The following is an 18,155-nucleotide window of genomic DNA, read 5'->3' as shown; positions in this document are numbered from 1 at the left end:
AGCCAGACAAGTGGAGAAGTACAGCCCTCCTCCAGGAAGAGCTGGATAAATGTCCAGCTTTGAATCAGCAGGTACAGTCAGGAGTGGGAAACAGGTTCATCTACTTGGTCTCCTCCATATTTCTCACTCCTGGCCACTGAATCAGCCAACTCCTATTAGTGGTACAGAGAAGGGTTATTTCAAATTAAAACAGGATCTTGACTATATCTCTCTGGTCAACAAAAGAAAAGGGAGACAAATATAAAATCAAAGAAATAAAAGTCTTTTAATCCTTCTATTAAATTTGAATCATGATTTATCTTTTTCTTTCTAAAAAGCACACATTTACTTTACTGAAAAAACCTAAATTCATATCTCAGTTGCAATTATCTCCCTCAATATGATTTCCTCCCACCAACTAGAATGAGAACTCCTTATAGAAATGGCTGATTCTTGGGACCTCCCTGGTGATACAGTGGATGCCAATGCAGGGACACAGGTTGGATCCCTGGTCTGGGAAGATTTCACATGCCATGGAGCAACCAGGCCTGTGGGCTGCAACTACTGAAGGCCATGTGCCTACGGCCTGTGCTCCACAAGAGAAGCCATTGTATGAGAAGCCCCTGCACTCCAGTGAAGAGTAGCCCCCACTGGCCCGCAACTAGAGAAAAGCCAGAGCACAGCAATGAAGACCTAATGCAACCAGAGATAAGTAATAAATAATTTTTTAAAAAAAGAAAGGAATCGCTGATTGTAGATCTAGGCTCAAAAACTAAAAGATAAGCCCAGGAATTCTCATCCAGTCAGAAATTAGGGAACCCATTTAACACTACCCAGCCTGTGTCCTAGGACTCAGAGTCAACCTGAAAATTAAGCTCTATTAATGGCCAAAAGTGGTAGAATCTAAGAATCAAAAGAAAAACTCTTTTGGAGTGAAATTCCCTAAATATATAAAAATCAATGAGTTTGGACTTGGCAATGATTTCTTGCATATGACATCAAAAGCACAGGCAACAAAAGAAAAACTAGACTAATTTTACTTCATCAAAATTAAAACTTCTATACATCAAAGGACACAACTGGCAGAGATAACTTTGGGTAAAAAGATAACCCAAAGAATGGGAGAAAATATTTGTAAATCATTTATCTGAAAAGGAATTAATATCCAGAATATAAAAAGAACTCATACAACTCAAAAATATATATGTAAACAAAACAATTGTCAAATGGGCAAAGGACGTGAATAGACATTTGTCAAAGAAATAAACAAATGATCAATAAGCACGTGAAAGAATACTCAACATCACCAATCATTAGGGAAATGCAAAACAAAACCAAAATGAGATACCACTTCATATGCATTAGAAACAATATTATAAAAAGAAAAAATAACACAGAAAACAACATGTTGGCAAGGATATAGAAACTGAAGCCCTGTTCATTGCTGGTAGAAATGTAAAATGGTATAGTCACTTTGGAAAACGGGATGGCAGTTCCTCAAAAAATTAAACATACATTAATAACTAATTACCATATGATCCAGCAATTCTACTCCTGGGTATATACAGAAAAAAACCGAAAGCAGGGACTCAAACAGATATTTGTACACCAATGTTCATAGCAGAATTGTGCATAATAGCAAAAAGGCTGAAACAAGCCAAATGTCCATCAATGGATGAATGGAAAAACAAAGTGTGATATAATCATATAATGGAATATTATTCAACTTAAGAAGGAAGGATATTCTGATACACATTTCAATATAGATGAAACTATTAATCCATGTGGCAACTGACCTCTCTACTTGTCAGACCACAGATCTACAGAAACTTGGCAGTGGTTGCAATACCTGTAGTCTTAAGACAAAGTGATGTGCGGAAGAGAGAGACCATGGTAGAGGCTTTACTTTGGAAGAAAAGTCCCAGCTAAATAACAGGATCATCAAGCACCCTGTTTCTCAAGCTCATGCCTGAGATGGGTAAAGAGTGCTAGTTATTTCTCTGGGGAGCCCGTCCTTCGTCTTTCTCTGTTTATAGCATCTTTTACCACACACATACACACGCATGCTTTTCCCTCATTTCTCTGTATGTTCATCTGTTCTTTTACAGTATCAGGTTTTACAACTTCATCTACCTTGTCCAAAGTGATGATCAAAAATAGATGAACCCTTTGAAGAAAATATACAAATTGCCAACAAGCAATGGAAAGATGGTTAACATCCCTAGCTATTGGGGAAATGCAAATCAAAGTCATGAGATACCACTTTACAACTAGGATGACTATGATAAAAATACAGTCAAAACAAGTGTTAGCAAGGATGTGAAGAAACTGGAATCTATGGAAATATAAAATTGTGCAGACACTTTGGAAAACAGTCTGGCAGTACCTCAAAAGGTTAAACAGAATTATCATAAGACCAAATAATTCCACAACTATGTATATACCCAAGAAAAATGAAAGACATATGTCTACACAAAAACCTGTACATGAAGGTCCAGAGCAATATTATTCATAATAGTAAAAGAGCAGAAATAACCCAAATGTGTAACAACTTAGTGGCAGATAGCCATACAACGGAATAATATTCTTCAGGCATGAAAGGAATGAAGCATGAGAATTCTCTGGTGGTCCAGTAGTTAGGATTTTGGTGCTTTCACTGCTGGGGCCTGGTTTTCAACCCCTGGTTGGGAAACTAAGATTCCACCAGCCATGCCAAGTAGCCAAAAAAAAAAAAAAACAAAACCAGAAATGAAGTACTGATACGTAAAACAGCATAGATGAGTCTTAAAAACATTACACTAAGTGAAAGAAGCCAGAAACAAAGTTCACAAATTGCATGATCCCATTAATATGCAGTGTCCAGAATAGGCCAATCCATTGAAACAGAAAGTTTGATTAACGGTTGCCTAGGGCTAGGGTGACTGAGAAAAACAAAGAATGACTGCTAATGAGCACAGGGTTTCTTTTTTTTTTTTTTCCCCAGCGTTTCTTTTTGGAGTGATGAAAACGTTCTGAAATTGTGGCGGTAGTTGTAATAACTATGAATACACTAAAAATCATTGAATGATACACTTTAAGTGAGTGAACTGATGGTGTGTAACTTACATTTTAATAAAGCTGTTATTTAAAATAAAGATGACGACTCCAAAAACTCCTTCAGAGAAAACAGAAAAATCTCTGTCCTCTCCAGTCCACAGCAATGTAAATCTAAATACCCACTCTTGACAATGTGGGGACACTCACAGGAAATTAGGGAGGTAAGTGAAGCTATTGTCCATGAACTTCAAAGTCCAACCATTTCCATGGTGATTTTTTTGTTTGGGGGGGACAGTCAGAATGACACAAGCCATATTTAGAAACGCATTCCAGAAAAATGCTTTGAAGAATTTTATTCCCAACATTCACAAATTTAAAGTATCTATTCAGACAAGAGAAAATGTCCGGAAGACCCAGTTCTTCGGTCTCTCTCGCTCTCTCCTTAGGACTCTTCTTTTGGCTCCCCTTCTGCTGTCACATTAAAAAGAGCGATAGACAAAGATGCTAGTTCTCCTTGCTCTCCTCCTGCCCCTCTGGCCATTCTCAGTCACCTCTCTGAGTCACTGACAGAGCTGAAATGCTGCGGTTCCTCAGAGCTCTATGTTGCGCCCTGTTTCTAAGATCAACAAATTCTCACTGGGAGGATCCCCAAATCCATCTCTCTAGCCCCAATCTTTCTCTTGTGCTCCATATTCCAAATATTCAACGGCCCAGTACACAGGTCTTTGAATCAAATGTCTAGAACCAACTTTCCCCAGTCTTTCCATATTCCTTCCCTGTCTTGGTGAATGGCATCACTATTAACCTACACGAATAAGCCAGAAACCTGGAGTTATATTCAATTAATCATTTAGTCATGTTCGTTCTGTCTCCTTAACATTTTACAAGTCTTTTCTATTTTCACTGCCAATCCAAAGTTCTAACTATCTTTATCTCCTGCCTGAATTATAGAGGAGCCTCGTGAGTGATCTTCCAAATGCCTGGACTGCTCCTCTCTGGTTGCTGTGTGATTAATCATGCCACTCTCCTGCTTAAAGCCGATTACAGCTCTCCATTACCTTCCCATCTTTCTCCCACCTCCCCCACCCCATTTCTGCCTAGTTCGTGCCTGTGCCATTTTTCCTCTCACCATCTACCCACTGAGCTCCTTCTGCATGGAAAGCTCTCCTGGCTTACTTTCCCTCCTCCTGGATGTCTGACCCGTCACTTCCTTTGGGAAGAGACCTTGACAGAGCCTGCGGTAGGAGCACCTGCGTGCGCAACCATAGCATCCTGTCTTTAGCCCTGTCTTAGCCTCATCTCCGCTGCACCGTAATGTACTGCATCACAACTGCCAGCTTCCCCTGTGTTTCTCTGCCACCTCCAGCAAAGATCAAGAAGCTCATTTAAGATATTCAAGGGTGCTAAGCACCTTGTAAACATTCAACAGCTATTCGCTGAATAATTAGTTCATCCTCAGTATTTATTTAATGGCTATTTCTATACAGCATTCATATGTTCAGCCTTGCTAGCCACAGACGCAGTAAGCTAAGTGCTAGATAAGAAAAAGAAAAAAAAAGCTGACAAAATGGCATGTTCACCCAAGTTCTCCTCAATAAAACTGATCATTAAGTGACTACTATGTGTCAAGCATTACACCCAGAGCTTCAGATACATAATTTCATTTAATATTCACTAGAACTGTAACAGAAAAACAACTGACATTAACTGAATAGATACTAAGTGGCAGGCACTGTGCTACACACTTCACATTTGTTACCTAATGACCCTGTGAGGTAATATAAGAAGCTGAGTGAGTTCTTTAGGTTCCTGCTACACTGGTGAGGTAAATAGTCCCCAAAAGAGCTGGTTTGCACTTGGGGGGCCTGCCACTAGCAGCAGAGCTCTCCATCACTACATTACTCTACCTCTGCCAATTATCTAGACTGAGACATTCTATTTATTATCCTTAGGAGATGGTTTCATGCTATAGGATTCTTGACAGGAATTGGCAGGAAGTTGAGCTGGAGAGATGAAAAAAGAGAAAAGTTGTTTCTCTTTAGATCATACCCATGTCTATTGCTGAGGACCCAAATTCAACTCTCCTGGGACTAGACTCATAAGACATGCTAGTCATCCTTCCATCCCTTGGTCTCCCTCCTGTATATTTACTGCCTTGATATCAACCCTAAATGTGTTAGCCCAGGTGGTCCCTATCCTGTTCCCTTTCCTTACAGTCTCTTACAACATTCACTCCTGGCCAATTGTGTTCACCACAGTTCACAGTTCAATCCTAGTCACCTGGTCTGCATAAACACTGCATAAATGTTGGCTATTGTTACCGTTACATCCTAAATGCCTCTTGCTCTCTCCCTTACACTGTTCAGCTTCCAAAGAACTAGCCTTCAGGAGCAAGCATGTAAGGCCAAGAAAGAGTATCTTCTATGAGGACTAGAAGCCAAGCCTCCAGATGCTCAGGCCTCAAGACCTTTCAATGAAAGCATAATAGACAATAGCAAAATCTAAGTAGCAAGCTAAAAATGCATGAGAATATCAGATACTGGAATAAAACTACCAAATAGCTCCAATCCCAAGGGACCAAACATTCTATTTTATCCCATTTCACAAAATTAGTAAGTCAGCACTCAATCTTTAACATAGTGGCTCTCAACAAGTGAAGACAAGGCTATACATACAAACATACAAGCACACTCTCACTCACTCACAAACACAGACATCCACCCAGGGGACACTCTGCAACGGCTGGAAACATTTTTTGGTTGTTACAACTGAGAGAGTGATAGTGGGTAAGGCCAGGAATGCTGCTAAACATCCTGCAATGCACAGGACAGCCCCCTGTCCACCTAAAGACAAACAATAATCCACCCAAAAGCCCTAAAGCCTTGGATTTCCCTGATGGTCCAGGGGTTAAGATCCCGTGCTTCCACTGCAGGGAGCACAGTTTCAACTCCTGGTCAGGGAAGTTCCACATGCCGTGTGGTATGGTCAAAGAATAAGCATAAATAAATATAAATAAATTAACTAAATTTAAAAAAAAAGAGCCCTAAAGCCTTGCTCTCTGCCACCTAAAATCAGGACTTAGCAGCTGCCAGCCAGGAGACGCCTCACTTCCTGTAGTTGCTCAGTAAAAATAGGAAGTGGGGGAGGAAATTCACAAAGCAGAAACAAAAGTAATCACTGCCTAGCTTCCTGAACACAAATCACTGAGCAGGGAGGGTATCATTAAAACATGGAAACAGAAAGGGAGGCATGGAGAGCCAACACCAGGGGAAAGGAAGTGACGCTTAGGGGTCCACCAAGCCCAGACTACTTCTGTGCCCAGGAGACTGCTCCCAAAGAAAAATACATGCAAAACTGGGCTCTATTTACAGAAAGTTTCCAAGGAATATAACCCATGTTAGTTTAAAGAATCGTGCGACAACTCCTGAAACATTAAAGTTACATCAGAGTTTTAAAAAAAAGTCAATGAAAAAAATTTAAGGATGCCAAGATTAAACTATATTTTTCCTGGTCAAGAAGTGGCTACTAAAACTGCTATTAAAAAAATAAAAATAAAAAAATAAAACTGCTATTAAGACAGGGACTTCCTTGGTGGCCCAGTGGTTAAGGCTCTGTGCTTCCACTGCAGGGGGCACTGGTTATAGATCCTTGGTTGGGGCACTAAGATACTGCATGCCCAGTGATGAAACCCAAATAAAATAAAACAAAAAGTTACTAAATAACTGACTGGTTGAAAAATCTGAAGCCCATGCTTTCCTGTATGAAAACTCAAGTAGACAGGAAAAAAACCCTACTAAATATACAGCTTTGTGCAGCCAAAACAAAACAAAAAGTTACTAAATAACCGACTTGTTGACAAAATCTGCAGTCCAAGCTTTCCTATACTGAGGTATGAAAACGCTAGTAGACAGGAAAAAACCCTACTAAATACGCAGCCTGATGCAGCCAAAACAAAAAATATTAAAATCATATTGAGGTATGAAAACTCAAGCAGACAGAAAAAACTCAATTAAATAACAATTCTATTCACAGAATTCTAAAAATTTCTAATCATAGCTAGAATCTATCGTAGTTAAAGATACTTCTACACCTGTGTCCTCTAGCATGGCTCAACCCTGTAAGTTGCGCCTGAATGCTCTAGGCACCTAGGATGCAAAGGTTAACAGTGCTGGTGTCAAGGAGATTTTGGTCTAATGGGGTAACACTGCTTCCACGGGGTGACACCTGACTGCCTCCTGTGCTGACAACACACAATTTATCATCACAAAATATGACATTCCTCCATAAAAACAAAGCAAGTTAGCATTAGCAGACTGTCAAAAAGCTTTTATACAGTAATCTATGAATAACTGATAATTTCAGTTACAGCAGAAAAAAGAAATATTCTAACCTCAAAGGCAACAGAGTTTAAATTTAGTTTCAGAATAACACAGGTTAAAAACAAAATAGTCCAGGACCCTGGTGGTCCAGCAGTTAGGACTCTGCTTTCACTGCCAATGGTGCGGGTACCTGTAAGCCATGAGGTAGGACCAAAGAAACAAAACAATATGAGAACTTTTGAATTGTATTAGAGAAATGCTCTGAGTCAAAAAAAAAATCTCTGTTGAACAGAAATCTCCAAAAGAAAAGGAAATGGGGGGTGTGGGGGGGGGGGGCGGTGCAAGGGGAAGTCAGAGTCTTGCCAAGAGGATTTATCTGTAAACAACTACCCCGTATCTCCAAAAGGTGAACAAAGTTGGCTCCTAAACATCTGAAAAAGTTTACTCAGGGAAACAAAGTTTTTATCTATAAACTGAAATTGTTTTGAACCATTTAAAATTTGTACATCAAAATGCACCCAAGCACTATGAAGACATTCATGACAACAAACTATGCTGCTGATGGAAATTAGAGCATAAATCAAGGAGAGACAATAACTTTAAAGTAAACCATTAAATTAAAAGTTACAAAACACTGATGTAATTTTTCAAATCCGATTTGTTTAAAAATATATTTTTTTAACCTAGACCTATTAAAAACCTTCAGTTTTTGTTTCAGTGTGTTAGAGCATGAAAAGGCTTACATCTACTCAGCTCTGGTTAAGTCTAGTCCAAAGTTTCCAAATTTATGTATCCATTAGAAAGTCATTTAAGAAAACTTTAAAGTTCTACAGCCCTACTCATTCTTAACAACTTGCACTGTGGAACCTATCCAAAATTAACCTCTATTGGGGAAAAACAAGTATTTATCAAGAAGCTTACGTACAAATGGGTAAATCAAACTGTAATATGGAAACTATTTCTCTTAATACAGAGAGGAACCATATAAATTTTAGATAAATACACTTCAGATTCAGGATAATTTCTGAAAATTTAAGGTACCCATGAAAAATTTTATCAATGAATATAATAGAAGTTCCATCCTTTGGACTGGGAACAAAGCTCCAAATTTCACACCCAGCAAGCCTTCCCGTCTCTCAAAAAACTCGAGTAAATCAGAGTTATAGCTCAGGAGCTCATTCTTCTCCGCAAACATTCCAGCAAGTCAAATATTTAGCAGTGAGGACATTCAAGGAACCTCCTACCCCCACTTCTTTCTGAAGCAGGCAAGACAGCCCCTAGGAGGAGGACTGCAGTGGCTCATATTCTTAATTTGCGGGCTAAGATGCTCCAACATTGTGAGATTTCATGGAAACAGTTATGGCTTTGGTAGACAGATTGACCTGGATATGAAATCCTGCTCTCGGTAACTATCAGCTGACCGAATGGTATTTACTAACCCAAGATCTTATGCAAATTACTGAACTCCTGTGCCTCAGTTTCTTCAGGACTTCAGTGAGGATTAAGTCCATAAAGGACAGCACTCAATAAATGGAAGCTACTGCTTTGAAACAGGCCACAGACCAGTCAGAGGGCAGCATTTTATCTTTTTTTTTAATTCTTCATTCTGGCCTACTATCATTAAAAATACAAATTCCCCGTCACCCCCACCCCCACATAGTTATAACAACTTTCAAAAATACTTTTTACCTTCTTGCAGCTCTGGCCTCAACTCCCAAAGTCCTGGCAAGAAACTGAAAGTAGTGCCGCCCTGCGTTCTCCAAGAGGGGAAGGAAACCAGGCTCCTCCCACTTCCCTGCTGCCCACTCCCTCCTCTTTCAGCCCCAAACTAGAGAAAGAACAGGGGCAGTGCTAAGGAATGAATCACCCTGCATTACAAAGTACATTACAAATCGACTCAAGCACAGGTGCCTTCTCTCCTACCTTGAGATGGAGAACAAGACAGGTCCTCGTAGACTTCCCTGGTGGTGCAGTGGATAGGAGTTCGCCTGTCAGTGTAGGGACACAGGTTCAATTCCTAGTCGAGGAAGATTCCACATGCTGTGGAACAATGAAGCCTGCGCACCAATTACTGAACCTGTGCTCTCGGCCCCACAAGCCACAACTACCAGAGCCCCTGAGCCTCGAGCCCATGCTCCGTAACAGGAGAAGGCACCACAAGAAGCCCTCACACCTCAACAAAGAGGAGCCCCGGTTCGCCTCAGCTAGAGAAGGCTGCACACAGCAACAAAGACCCAGTGCAGCCAAAAATACAGATAAATAAATGAAAAAAAAAAAAAAAAAGACGACAGATCCTTGTCCCTGCTGAGAGGAACCACTTTCCCCTCTCCCCGCCTAGGTTCCAGACTGCAGCTCTCACGTCTGGGAGCCAAGCCAGCTTCCTCTACCTGTCCTCAGGCACACACATCCCCCTCTGGGATGTGGGAGTTGGGTAGTGGAAGACTCAGGTATTTCTAGGTTCGCCAGTCATAATGACCATCTCACTGGCACCTAATCCCCATATCATTTTCAATTAAGAAAATTTGAATTTTTTTCAGGTAATACCTAGCTTTAATTGCACACTCAAAATCAATCTTTCACATTATGATTCTTTGCAACTACCAATTTGAAAAAGCACATATCTGACGGTGGCCTAGACACAAGGAACATAATCAAAATAGTTTTTTTAAAAAAAACCAGCACCATCTAGGAATGAATCCTAGAAACAGACTCAGGAAACGTAGAGGCCTGTATCCAGGATGCCCACTGGCAGCACTGACTACAAGCACCAACCTGGAAGTAACCCACATGTACTGCATTAAGGGGTTCATTAAAAAAAATTACACAGGAACACCCCACAATCATGTGAAAGATCAAGGTAGAGCTACCACACTTCATCAAGCCCAAACTGTCATTATCATAAATCTATCATTATTTTATATATATTAAGAAGAGTGACTGGCCATGGCATTAATATACCCCAGTTTCAGGCTCCCTCAAAGCTCTTTCCTGCCTCACTTCTCTGCCTCAGTCCATCTCGGACACATATCACCCCCAGAACAAGCCACTTTGTGTCCTTGTCTCTCCTTTCACTTTTTCTAGAAGTTACCAATATTTAAGATCCACTGTTTCTTCAGCCCCTTTAGTTCCCATGGAGCCTTTGCAGATGAATTGTGGACACACAGAAACAGACTGGACACATCTTCACAGTCACTTTGGTGCACAACACAGGGCCACACCACGACGACCACCAGCAAAAAACCACACCTGTCAGGAACTGTTCTAAGGACTTCACAAATTGCAACTCCTTTAAGCATGACTATAACACCAGGAGGTAGGCACCATTACTTTCCCCTTTTTCAGACAGGGTAAATTGAGGCAAAGAGAGGCTTAGGAGTTAGTGACTAATTAAGTAGTAGAGGCAGGATATAAACTCAAGCAATCTGGATACAGTCCTTGCCCTTAACCTCTACGCCACATTCCCTCTCTAAATGACTGCTGTGTACAATGGACATTTAGCTTTTAATTCCTTTTTCTTTCTTTTGGCTGTGCCATGCAGCCTGTAGGATCTTAGTCCTTGGACCAAGGACAGAATCTGTGCCCCCTCCACTGGAAGCGTGCGTGCATGCTCAGTCACTCAGCTGTGTCCAATTCTTTGCAGCGGGATAGACACACCACCTGATGCAAAAGCTAGAGACTGTTCTGAAGTATATCTTCAAAAGCTGGCCCCACTTTCCAGTCTCATTTCCCTCTACTCCCCTATTCATGTCTATACACCCTTCACCCTAAATCTCCTTCAAATCACATACCTCAAGGTTGCTCAGCTCTACACCTCTGTAGCTGTCATGACCGTGCCTAAAAGCCTTGCTCCCCTTCTGGAAGAGATGAACTCACTACTTCCCACAGTATTCAGCTCAAGACCAGCCTTCCCCTGGAAGTCTTCCTTGACAACTGTGGCTGAATTCTTTGAATAAGCAGTTTGGGAAGAGCCTATCTGTCATGACTTCCCACCTTCTAGCTCCCAGCTTTGTCAGTACACTCAGGAACAAGTAGTTTCAGGGGGACTGATTCAGGCCATCTAAGCTCAAAGATGACTGATGTATTAACCAGAGAAGTGAAAGTCAAAGTTGCTCAGTCTTGTCCAATTCTTTGTGACCCCATAGACTATACAGTCCATGGAATTCTCCAGGCCAGAATGCTGGAGTGGGTAGCCTTTCCCTTCTCCAGGGATCTTTCCAATCCAGGGATCGAACCCAGGTCTTCTGCATTGCAGGCGGATTCTTTACAAACTGAGCCACAAGGGAAGTCCAAGAATACCAGAGTGGGTAGCCTATCCCGTCTGCAGTAGATCTTCCCAACCCAAGAATCGAACCCAGGTCTCTTGCATTGCAGGCAGATTCTTTACCAACTGAGCTATCAGGGAAGCCCTGAAGGCCAGTTACAAACTCTATAAATACTGACAAGAGCTAATACTGAGCACTTACCGGGGGCCAAAGAGGAAGGTGTTATTATTACCCCCATTTTTTTATCCGATGGGGAAACAGACCAGAATCTCACCAATCAGTCGGGATGAAGAACACTCTCAACAGGCAATCTCCATGTAAAGTCATGTTCTAATCAAAGGGTTTTCGGATCATGGCAGCAAAGGAAAGATTCTTCCCACTAGAGCCCATTAGAGGTATCAACAGAGATGCATGCATCTGTTTGGAAGTGCAAAGGCCCAGTGGAGGACTGCACACAGCTCCTCCAATCAGGGTCCCCAGATGGTACTACAAACACATAAGTCAATTCTTCTCTTGGACCCACCAACCCAATTTCCAAAGATATCTTCCGAAACCTCTCCTTCCAGAGTCCCAGTCTTTCTTCTGAGGATACAACATTAAGTTTAAGCATTTGGCCACAAACACATTCCAATCATGCCTTCTGAGGGTTATAGCTGGGTCGTTCTGGTTGAACTTGAAAGTTTTCCCTGAAATTCTCAAACCTACATTTAAGAACTTCTCTTGCCTTGTATTTTTACTATAGATAATTGATGTAACATTCATTCTGATTTCATTCTCAGATGATCATTGATTCAATCAACAAATAATCCCTCCGGAAACACTGTGCTTCAGGCTGTGGAGATAGCAACAGTGAACATGAAAGACAAGATCTCTAAAACCTGTCTCCTGCTTCTAGGCACTTGCGATACTTGATGAAATTGCTTATCTGGTTTTCTTACCTAGGCCATGCAGTACAGTAACTGGCCTACACTGTAAATACTCCGTAAACATGAGCTAACTAAATTCATGACTAAATTCACAGGGTCTCGCTTTTCTAATTTAGAGTAGGATCATATTATGTCTGAAGTCCCTGAGAGCAAAGGTACAAGTTTACCTCAAACTGTAAGAAATAGAAAGCAAATGGCAAATGCAACCCAAATCAAGAAAGGAGAAGAGTTGTAATAAGTCAACTGGTAAGAACTTGAGAGTCACGAAGGACAAGCCACCTTGGGAAGCAGTGAAGGGCTCCCTCACCTGAAGACAGTATAGCCTTGGGAACATGTCCAGGGGTCAGTTAGAGTGAAAGAAAGAAATTACTTGCAGCAAAGTCTGAGTTGGGGTCGCCAAGTGGAAACAGGGTGAAGGGATGAAGTGGGTCTCTACCTAGAAGTCACATACTGGATGAGTGAGGAGCATGCACTGAGGGACAGAGGTAGAGATATTCAGCCAGGCCTTAGAAAATGCCTAGACCCTGATGCTGGGAAAGACTGAAGGCAAAAGGAGAAGGGGGCAGTAGAGGACGAGATGATTAAATAGCATCACTGACTCAATGGACAAGAATTTGAGCAAACCCTGGGAGACCGTGAAGGACAGAGAAGCCTGGTGTGCTGCGGTCCACGGGGTCGCAAAGAGTCAGACACACAACTTAGTGACTGAACAACAACAAAAATACAAAACGCTCCCAGGCAGATGTGGGAAGAAGAGAAGCAAAGACAAATGAGAAAGCACAGTCACAAAGTTAAGATAATGACCACGATGGCATCAAGAAGGCCAACCAAGAGGAGGTTCACAACAGCAAGAAAGCGTGGCTCACCATGCCAAATACTTATGATCAAAGGAAATGAGAAAGCAGCAGCCACTGTGTCTATCCATTAAGGGACCATCATGAGGATGGATTCAGTATGAATAAAGACATTTGAAGCACAACCCCTGACACATCCAGGCTTTCAGTGAACTTATACTAAGAGAAAATGGGATCTCACTTTTTCTGTAACTCCAAAAAAGCAATTCCTTATTCAAACCAACATTCTCTGTCCACCTTGGAAGGTCATCATTTTCCATTAAGCAGAAAGTCACAGGAGGGAAAAGAAGAGAGTGGACACTCAACTCATGTGATGTCCCAGTCCACTAACTCTCAGAAACAGTAATTTTCCTATAGACTTGTTAGATTTGCGTGACAAAAAGCTCCTGGTGTATTAGGCTTCAGATCAGCAACAGAATAAACATTTAGCAAAAATTTCAGCTGAATCATGTGCAACTTGTTTAAAATTTTTTAAAGAGGATGCTTAAAACATGCTGTCTTCCAAAAATCCAGGGATAATTTTAGATAGAAAAATCTAGGCTTGCCAAGGGAATCTGAGAACTTTTCTATCTTGGTCTCCAATGCTAACCTACGTATTCGTGTGCAAAAATAGAGGAAGATTAGAATCTCAAATGCCAGACGGAAAAGTTGCCACAACAAACCTGAACTCTTCATATGGAGTTTGTTATCTTGTCAGCAAGAAAGCAAATGAAACTGTAGTAACTAAACTTTCTATCTCAAAAAACAAAATTTTTTTTTAAAATTCAAACATTAAATACTCCCTGGACTTGTAAAGAAAAATAATTTTTACAAAAGATACTGTGAATGGAATTTTGAAAAAGCATACACAAAATCTAAATATCAAACCTGTAAGGAGTCTCTTACAAACACATACTTAGAAGTTTCGGTGTAAAACATGATAAAATGGCAATCATAGCTTATTCAATAAAATTGGGAAGGTATTTGGAAAATTTTTCATATCTTAAACCAAAACTCTATTTTAAGTAAATTAAATAGCTAAAAGAAAAACAAAAACTATGAAAAGAGAAGCAAAGATGGATGTATGTTATAAATACTGGAATGAAGAATAATTTTGGAAGCGTCAACAAAAGAAAAATAATACTACGCATTTTTAAAATGAATGTTACCTTTGACCTCATTTGTTAATGTATACTAAAAGAACCATCAGACAAATCCCTGTGGCAGAATCATCTCTCCCATGACGAACTGGAAGCAACCTACATGTTCATTAGTAGGACTTGGTTAAAGTGTGATATACAATTTATTTATTTATTTATTATGAAGGTATAATATGAAGGTATATTATGAAGTCCATAAAAGTGATAATACATGTATTTATTGGTATCACCAAAATGTTAGCAATGGCTATCACTGAGTGGTAGATTGCAGGATGATTGTCACTTTAAAAAGTACTGTCACAACACTTTGTGTTGTCTTGAGCGAGAAGAAACGAGAATGAACTGCTTTTATAATGGGAGTGAGGGGCGGAAACAAGCTATTTTCAAATTAGGGCCTCTCCCCCCAAAGCTAAGTATTCCATCTGGCAAAATTTGTGAGGAGAATAAACAAAATTCTTATCATGCCAACCAGGCAAGGTTCTTTCCTCGCACCGAGCAGAAGAGGAAGACACACCCCTGACCCTACGCTCGCGTCTCGGGCTTGGGTCCTTCATCCTCAGCCCCGGCCCTCTCGGGGTCCCCGCGCAACCTCCCTGGGCCCGACTGCGCCAACGGGCTCAGCGGGGCCGGAAAATCGTGTTCCTCGGGGCCCGGCCCGGCCCGGCCCCGACGGGGAAGGTGAGCTCAGCCGACCGGCAGCCGCGGGGCGGCGTGAGGGCCGCGTCCCTAGGCAGTCCCCGCGGACCCCGAGACCCATAGGCCGAGGTCCCTCCGCGGACTCCTCCGAGGGGTTTCCGGGAGCGGGTCCCAGGGCCAGCTCGACCTCCCCGGCCCCGGTGGCCCAAGGGAGCGCCCCCGGCCCCTCATGTCCCGTATCCGCGGGGTCCCTGCCGCGCACCCAGTCCCAAGCACGAGCCGCGAGGCCTCTCCGGGCTTCCGTCCGCCCGGCCAGCTCCCCCTGAGCCCGGCGTCCTCCACAGCGGACAGGCAAGGGGCGGGAGCCGACGGCCCTGAGCCCTGAGGCCCCGAGCGGGAGCGACGCCCAGCGAGCTCGTCCAGTCGCCAGCCCCGGCAGCGGCCCACCGCCCTCCCGCCCCGCGGTGGGTGAGCCCGCCCGCCCGCCAGCCAGAGCCAGGCAGCGGCTGCTCGTGCCCGCTCCTCACCTGCGACGCGCCCCGGCCCCCTTCGCACCGCCAGGACCGGCTGTGTACACCGGAAGTGACGTATCCGGGCCGGCCCCGCCCCCGCCCCGGGCTGACGCCGGGTGGCTGAGGACCCAGCGGCTGGGAGCCGACCCCGCCTCGCAACGCGCTACGCGAGCGGGGGACGCGGGCGGCCCTGCACCTCCGTCCCGACCTCCGAGTGGGAGAGCCAGGGTGCGCTGGAGGACCGGCGGCCAGAGCCACCCAGTTTCTCTACTGTGACTTGGCCTCCGGGCGGGAGGGGTCAGCTGCGTCCACACAGATTTATTGTTAAAATTAATTACTGAGAAATTGAGCGCGTATTAGCTGCCTGGTCTTGGTAGGCGCTGTAGGAACTGGATAGTGCCCTCTCCCTCATACGTTTATTCTCCAGCGATGGAAACATAATAATTGTTATAAATGCGCTTGATGATACAGTGCCAACTGAGACAAGTGCTAGGAGGGGAAAGTTGATGGGGGAGGGAGAGAATCCCCAGACCTAGTGAAGGAGAGTGACCTGAGGATTCTTCCCTCAGGATAAGAGCAGGAGTTAAGGTCCTAAGGTGGGAAGGGTTGAAGAAGCAGGGAGGAAAGGATATTATTGCAGAAGTAACGGCAGATGTTTTCAGTGGCTTTGTGTTCAAGAAACTAACGTGATGAGAAAATTTTACTTGATTTGACCATACTTGTGGGTTTAAAAGGATTGCTTGGGCTATATTGTGGAGAAGGACTAGAGAGGAGAGACAAGAGTGGACATAGATTCGTATGCCCATGTTAATAGCAACATTATTCATAAAAGTCAAAAAGGTGGAAGCAACCCGGTGTCCATCAATGCATGAACTGGATAAACAAAATGAGGTATATCCATTCAGTGGACTATTATTTAGCCTTAAAAAGGAAGGGAATTCTGACACATACTACAAAAGGATAAACTGAAGACATTATGCTAAGTGAAAGAAGCCAATCACAAAAAGACAAGTATTCTATAATTCCAATTAAATGAGGTACCTAGAATAGTCAAGTTCATAGAGACAGAGACTAGAATGGTAGTTGACAGGGACTGGGAGGAGGGGAGCATTCGAGCATTCAGAGTTTGTAATTAATGGGTACAGAGAGGGACTTCCCTAAATGATCCAGTTAGGGTTGACTCCATGCTTCCAATGCAGGGGGTGCGGTTTCATTCCCTATTTGGGTAACAAGATCCCACATGCTGCATGGTGCAGCCAATAAATAAATAAATAGATACAGAATTGTGGGTTGGGAAGATGAGAAAGTTCTGCAGATGGATGTGATGGTGATTGCACAACAGTGTGAATGTACTTAATGCCGCAAAGCAGCCACTTAAACGTGATTAAAATGGTGCGTTTTATGTATATTTTACCAAGCTAGTTGGATGGATCGGAGAAGGCAATGGCACCCCACTCCAGTACTCTTGCCTGGAAAAATCCCATGGACGGAGGAGCCTGGTAGGCTGCAGTCCATGGGGTCGCTAAGAGTCTGACACGACTGAGCAACTTCACTTTCACTTTTCATTTTCATGCATTGGAGAAGGAAATGGGAACCCACTCCAGTGTTCTTGTCTGGAGAATCCCAGGGACGGGGGAGCCTGGTGGGCTGCCGTCTATGGGGTCGCACAGAGTCGGACACAACTGAAGTGACTTAGCAGCAGCAGCAGTTGGATGGATGTGGAGATCAGTAAGGAGTCTATTTCCTTTTTTTTGTTTGCAAAAGGTGATCCTCGTTTAGACCAGGACCTGCACATTTTTTTTGTTCTTGAAAACATTTGAATATCGTGCAGGTTTATTTACTTACAACTTATATAGATGTAATACACTACTAATATGCTGCTTATGTTATGAAAAGTTTTGAAAGATAAGTCTTAAGTCCTAATATTTTCTTCCTTTACTCCAATAGATCACCTTCTTACATTAGTGAGTGCATGACTCTCACTTTGAAAGTCATTCACATACTATGGGAGTGCCAACGGGGAATAAAGTCAGTGGTGAACTAGACATGGAGGATCAGAAAGAGGAGGGAATCCTAAAGCTCTTCTGGGTCTCTGGGATAAGCCACTGGAGTGGTGACACTCAGTGCAGGGAAGCTCCTGAAGACCACATTTGAAAGTGAGGAAGAGAGGTAAAAGGTCATGAGTGCCCTTGTGAACATGATTTCATGTGGAAGAGGACACACCAAGTAGGCAATTGAGGTGGAACTCTGGAGCTTAGGTGAGAGCTGGAGATGTCAGTGGGGCTTAGGGGGCTAATGCAGCTAAAGGTGAGTGTAGTTTGAGAAAATATATTTATCTATGGCTGTGCTGGGCCTTCATCACTGCATGTAGCTTTCTCTTGTGGTGGTGAGCTGGGGCCACTCTAGTTGTGATGTATGGGTTTCTCATTGTGGTGGCTTCTCTTGCAAAGTGCAGGCTCTAGGATGCGTGGGCTTTAGTAGCTGTGAACCAC

At 42.8% G+C, this 18,155-nt stretch overlaps 1 protein-coding gene across 9 annotated transcripts in view; it reads right to left on the bottom strand.

Moving 5' to 3' along the window:
- Positions 1-15,735, bottom strand: part of GARRE1 (granule associated Rac and RHOG effector 1) — an 81,079-nt gene extending 65,344 nt beyond the window's left edge. For 5 of the 9 annotated variants that reach the window (XM_060398482.1, XM_060398483.1, XM_060398484.1 and 2 more), the window contains exon 1: positions 15,679-15,735. The gene's annotated coding sequence lies outside the window, so the exon portion shown is untranslated. Of the gene's footprint in view, positions 1-9,023; positions 9,070-9,257; positions 9,323-15,678 lie in introns of those variants that run through there. The other 4 variants (XM_060398486.1, XM_060398485.1, XM_042231956.1 and 1 more) reach the window with 2 other exon arrangements.
- Positions 15,736-18,155: the final 2,420 nt, after the last annotated feature.

Source organism: Ovis aries, chromosome 14 (genome assembly GCF_016772045.2).
Source record: "Ovis aries strain OAR_USU_Benz2616 breed Rambouillet chromosome 14, ARS-UI_Ramb_v3.0, whole genome shotgun sequence".
In the NCBI taxonomy this organism is placed as follows: Eukaryota; Metazoa; Chordata; class Mammalia; order Artiodactyla; family Bovidae; genus Ovis; species Ovis aries.
Note: the sequence above shows the minus strand (reverse complement) of the source record. Positions and strands in the feature narration are given on the sequence as shown.